General features: G+C 36.6%; 1 pseudogene; it reads right to left on the bottom strand.

Moving 5' to 3' along the window:
• Positions 1-3394: 3394 nt before the first annotated feature.
• LOC143618263 (CENP-B homolog protein 2-like) lies at positions 3395-4768 on the bottom strand (annotated as a pseudogene).
• Between the last annotated feature and the right edge of the window lie 1333 nt (positions 4769-6101).

Genomic DNA, 6101 nt, shown 5'->3' with positions numbered 1-6101 from the left:
CCATTAATTTCACGGCCACGCGCCCGAAAAATCGCGCTCACGCGCCTGAAAAAGCGTCTGGAATGACCAGGTACTGTCACGTCACCATAACTTCCTGCACGTCCTGACACAGTCAGAAGAAACCGTCGCACGACGTTTCAGAGGTTTGGACTGTTCTTATCCTTTCACCAACTCTTCGAATTTCAAAATTCAAAAAGATTCAAAAGTAAGCGGGAAAATACCCCTTACCTTGGCAACCAAGTAACTATAAGACGGGTGCGGGTACAGTGTTAAGGCAAAACCCTTCACATACTTAGCACCTGCAGGGAATTGAAGCCAAGAATACCTCGGCAACCAAGTAACTATAAGACGGGTGCGGGTACAGTGTTAAGGCAAAACCCTTCACAACCTAGCACCCGCAGGGAATTGACGCCAGGAATACCTTGGCAACCAAGTAACCATAAGACGGGTGCGGGTACAGTGTTAAGGCAAAACCCTTCACATACCTAGCACCCGCAGGGAATTGACGCCAGGAATACCTTGGAAGTAAAGTAACCGTAAGACGAGCGCGGGTACAGTGTCAAGGCAAAACCCTTCACATACCTAGCGCTCCTCAGGGAATTGAAACCAAGAAGGATCTTCTGGGCAATGCTTGCGGAAACGGAAATAACATCCCCGCATAGCGGAAACGTCGAAAACTACATTGTTTGAAGCTCCAGGATGGAATTGGTGGTTTTAACATAATTGATCACTATGTTCAAAACTACCAAAACCTCATGGAGAATCCACACAAGTGGGACTCAACGCTCCTGACTTGCGAGGAGGTTACAGACCTACCCGCATCATACCCAAAGATCAAGCAGGAAAGTCGGGAATTTCTGCAAGTGACAAGGACTTCCGCGGGAAGAATCCCCATGGAAAACCTTAAAACTAAACCCCTTTTCAAAACCCTTTGCATAAGTCCAAAAGTTCACCTCACTTTATTAAACATTCATGAGAAGAACATTGGACTGGGGGGACTTGAAGAGGTAGGTCCCAGCAGAGCCCAGTTGGACCCGCAAGACTCACCTTGAAGAGGGACGTCTGCACAGAAACCAACTGGATCCGCAAGACCAACCATGCTCAGAGACGTGACGTCCTTACGCGCAGTACGCAAGCTGTTCCCGCAGGAAATGCCTCCCAATGGTGAAGTACTATGCCTGTTCCCGCAGCTGCGGATACAAGCCATCAGGGAAGGCCACCCGCGCAGCAAGGCTACACGCACAAGGCACTTAGCTCTCAATCACTCAGTGTCACCTGAAGGAATGAGCAAAGCCGGGAACAATCCCGCACAAAGGCGGGAGGGGGAATACTCCCGCCCAAAAGCCAGTCCGTACGATACGGGAAGATCTTTTGTACTGTACCTGACGAGGTATGGGCAAAAGATCTGACTAAAGATACGACAGCTTATTGACAACAGTATGGCGAGCAGCATGCTCTTGTACTGTATGTCACTATTAGCCGCTGCCTACTCACCAACTCCTGTCATACCACGTGCATAGCCGGCAGTTGGTGGAAAAGGAATAGTACACAGCAGGCCTGGTCAATGTCAGCTGCTGCCTACCCACCAACTACCAGCAGGGCACGTGCGTAGGCTACAGTTGGTAGAACAGGAATACTATTCAGTCGGCCACACCTCCTTGGAAACCTACCTTCGGCTATAAATACCCCAAATGGTATGATCATCTCATCTGATCACATTATCATCATATACTACATATTATACCTGATATCTGCTCTAGCAATCTCTTAATATACATTTATATTTAAAGAGCAATCTAGTCTGATTCTCACGCCGGAGGGTGGTCACAAGGAGGAACCCCCCCATTCTCAGTGACGAGCTCACGGTGTCTGTTTTGCAGGTTATCAGAAGAACCATCTTTGCCGGGTCTAACCCCTCGTGGGAAACATCTATCTAACCCCCAGGTTACCCGTAATCTGCCCGGGGTCTGATTAGTGTTTCTTCAAAAGGTCTAAACGTCTCTGGGGTTGCTGGTATGTCGTCTTTACGACCTGCTCTTGCAAGAAGAACTCAAATTGATTACCGTACAAATTATGGTGGTATGGTATCGGTTAAAAGCTGACAATAAAAAAAAACAACAAAAGTGACTCGCCTTAAATCCAAAAACCATAAAAATGAATACCTATGGCCAAAACCGATGTTCAATTGATATTCAACTTTATTTATTTTAGTTTTGAGTACTCTAGTTATTTTATATGACCAAGGACTAAACAATTATGTCCCTAAAATACGGGTTACAATTACACCCAACATAATCATAAAACAATTTGTAACGTCGGTGGACTTTCATATATAATTAATTTGAATGTTAACACTTCAACTTTATTTATGGTACTGATATCTGATAAAAAAAAGTTTTTCATTGGTATGATACTGGCATTCAATATAAAATGTTTTCCATACATGGAAATAATAATCCTCACCACCAGAGTACCCTTCAATCAACATCCTTTTCAACTTTTTAAATATAAATAATTTTAAAGCAATGATCAATTGTCGTCATCTAGTCGAAACATGCAATTATACTCTACTAAAGTTTGATTCAAACACATTTGAAAGCCGTTTACAATACTAAAAAGTAATTTATTTTAAAAAAGAGACTGTATTTGTTAATTTTTTCTTTAATATGGCAAAGAATTTTTAATATTTAGAAGTGTTAACATTCAAATTAATTATATATGAAAGTCCACCGACGTTACAAATTGTTTTATGATCATGTTGGGTGTAATTGTAACCCGTATTTTAGGGACATAATTGTTTAGTCCTTGGTTTATTTTAGTACTCAAAACTAAAATAAATAAAGTTGAATATTCGCCATTAATAATAAATGATCTCTCTAACTTTTGTCATAAAACACATGCCTAGGAGCATTTAGTGGCCATAATTATAAACTATCATTTACAAGTGTAAAAGTTTATATAAATATAGATGCCAAATTCTCTTATATCACCAAGTTGACCTTTGTTTTAATTCGAAACTTATTTTATTTACAAACAATTAATATCAAATAACCTTTGTACGTATTGAAATTTTCTTCAATAATATGTTGGTAATGTGAACCAGTTAAAAATATGGTTAACATAAAAACTCAAAATTAATTAAATAGGCGCGGTATTTTTTTATTTTATTTTTAAAATTTCTTGACATATCGATATTCTATAATACATACAGTAGAAACTCGATAAATTAATACTCGATTACTTAATAAACTCTCTAAAATAATATTTTTTGCCGGTCCCGACTCGGGGATATGGTGCTAAATTAATAATTCGCTAAAATTATAAGATAATACATTTTTGATAATTTCTTTAGACCCCATATAAAATATAAATTAATAATTCCTTATATATAGCATATTACATGAATGATTTATGAAGGTTTCTTGAAAAATGACTCAATTGTCTTTTGTTTTTTGTTGAAATCAATTTCCCCTTGAATCTCGTCTCTAATTTTTCTTAGCATGGTAAGAACTTCTGGTGTTGTTTTCTCATAGCTCAACAAGAAATTGTTCATTGTGATTGCCGCTTTAATAGCTTCGTTTCGCGAAGGGGGCTCCATTATAGAACTTTCATCATATTCTTCATCGATATCATCTTTATTAATTCCAATAACGCTTTCAATAATTTCTTCATCAGTCAACAACTGTGCAACTACATTTTCTTCTGGGTGAGTCAGAACATCTTCGACATCCATTGCATTGCGATAACCCAACTCTTTGATCAAATTCTGGAGTTCTTGAGTGCTTTCACTACCTTCATCTGAGTTCTCAAAAGTCATGTTATCTGTTTATCGAAGTTTACAATAACGAAAGCAGTTCGCAATTGTATTTGCACGAACATCCATAGTCCATGCTGAAATTGCAAGATTCATTGCATCTAATACATTTATTTTTGCTGGATTTGGAACCCCTAATTCATAACCCTCCAAAAGACTTCTATAAAATCGACGACGATAATGCATCTTAAAAGCTCGTATGATCCCCGCGTCACAAGGTTGAATTTTTGAAGTTATGTTTGGTGGCAAAAAAAATAATTCAACATTTCGTAATCCTTCAATAATTTTTGGATGAGTAGGACAATTATCCACAATCAAGAGAATTTTTCTTCCAACCATTTTTTTATCAAGTTGGCGAACATATTCTTCAAATAACACACCAGTCATCCAAGCTCGTTTGTTAGCACGGTACTCACAGTTCAGACTGTTCAAGTTTACATTCTTGAAGCACCTTGGTTTAGCATATTTCCCAATAATCCATAAATGAAGTTTTTCCGAACCGTCCTTATTACAACAAATAGCAACAGTTAGTCTTTCCTTGTCTTGTTTTTTCCCTTCAAGCTGCATTGTTGCAAGGGAATGATCCGGTTGAAATCTAAAAAACAAACCTGTTTAAGATCAAAACATGTAAATAATTACAGTACATCACTAAAGTACAAAATATAAAATAAAATAATAAAAAAACAAACCTGTTTCATTCATATTAAAGATGTCTTTCATTTCAAACTGATCAACTTTGTCTCTTATGGATTTTAATTTGTCCTCTATGCCCTCCATTTTAACAGACCCACTCTCTCCAAAACGCCAGAAATTTTTAATTCCATATCTTGCTTTGAACTTTCCAAGCCAACCAATAGAAAAAATAAAGTATGGAGTATCCACTGGATACATATCTTTCATGAACTTTTTCTCCTTCTCGATGATTAGTTCACCTGTCATATTCACATGTTCTTGATATTGAAGAATCCATTCATAGAGAGATTTTTCTAGGTCAGGAAATTTTGCCGGTTTGTGTCGCTTAACATCACCTCTTTCGGAGCAAGTGAGAGATACTCTAAAGACCGCTTAACTGTATTCGATATTGTCGCTTGACTCACCTACAAACCATAGTTACTATGAACCCATTCTTGCAATTGCTTTTGAGTGAGACTTGGATTATCCTTTTTGTGCTTGCATAATGCTCTTTGAATCTCATCTGTCATTGTTGTTTTTTTCACACCATAGTGAGTCGGTTATGGGTCGATTAACCGTAACCAAAACAATGTAATTGGTCTAAAAGTTTGGTACCAATTATTACAAAAAACGACATGACATAATCTTACAAAGTATACAATCCATAATATTAATACAAATATACAAAAGGGAATGATATTATATAATCGAACAATGAAATTCAACTTAATTTGATAACAAAAATTGAACCAAAAATTTTAAAATGATATAATCCAGCAAGATGTTTGGTGGAAGTTAATCCAAAACATATTGTTTGTTAATAAATGGGTTGGTTTGGTTATGGTGGTTTTATAATTATCTTTAACCAAAACCGACCCGTATTTTGGCATTTTTGAAAATTCATTAACCGACCCACTAGTTATGTCGGTTATCGGTTAAAATCGGTTCGGTTATGTCGATTATGGTTCGGTTTAACGGTTATGGCGGTTAAGTTGCTCACCCCTAATGAACATTAACATTTTCTCTCTCATCCTCTCACAACCATTTTTAACCATCTCTAAAAAATAGAGAATCCCCTCACATAATTTAGGGAATCCATTGGGAATGCTCTTAGAGCATTCTCATCCCATCCCCTATTTCCAAACCAAAAATTACACTAAAACTCATTTTATTTTCTCTCTTCATTTCAATTAAATAATACTTTTTATACATTTTATCATTACTTTTTCTCTTTCCTTCACTCATAACAATTTTCAAAATATATTAAAAAATTATAGGGGATGAACGGTAACTTTTCAAATATACAGAAAATCACTACTTTTTTTAAAATATAAAAAGTCTTCACTCACAACACCCAGAATCACTCTCTAAATTATAAAAACACCCCTCACATAATACGAGAATGTGAGGGGTGTTTTTATAATTTAGAGAGTGATTCTGGGTGTTGTGAGTGAAGACTTTTTATATTTTAAAAAAAGTAGTGATTTTCTGTATATTTGAAAAGTTACCGTTCATCCCCTATAATTTTTTAATATATTTTGAAAGTGGTTGTGAGTTAAGGAAAGAAAAAAGGTATAAAAAGTATTACTTAATTAAAATGGAAAGAGAAAATAAA

This window comes from Bidens hawaiensis, unplaced genomic scaffold (assembly GCF_021521415.1).
Source record: "Bidens hawaiensis isolate Kalapana, Puna unplaced genomic scaffold, B.hawaiensis_p1.1 tig00067022_1, whole genome shotgun sequence".
Taxonomy (NCBI): Eukaryota; Viridiplantae; Streptophyta; class Magnoliopsida; order Asterales; family Asteraceae; genus Bidens; species Bidens hawaiensis.
This window is presented reverse-complemented; position numbering and strand designations above follow the sequence as displayed.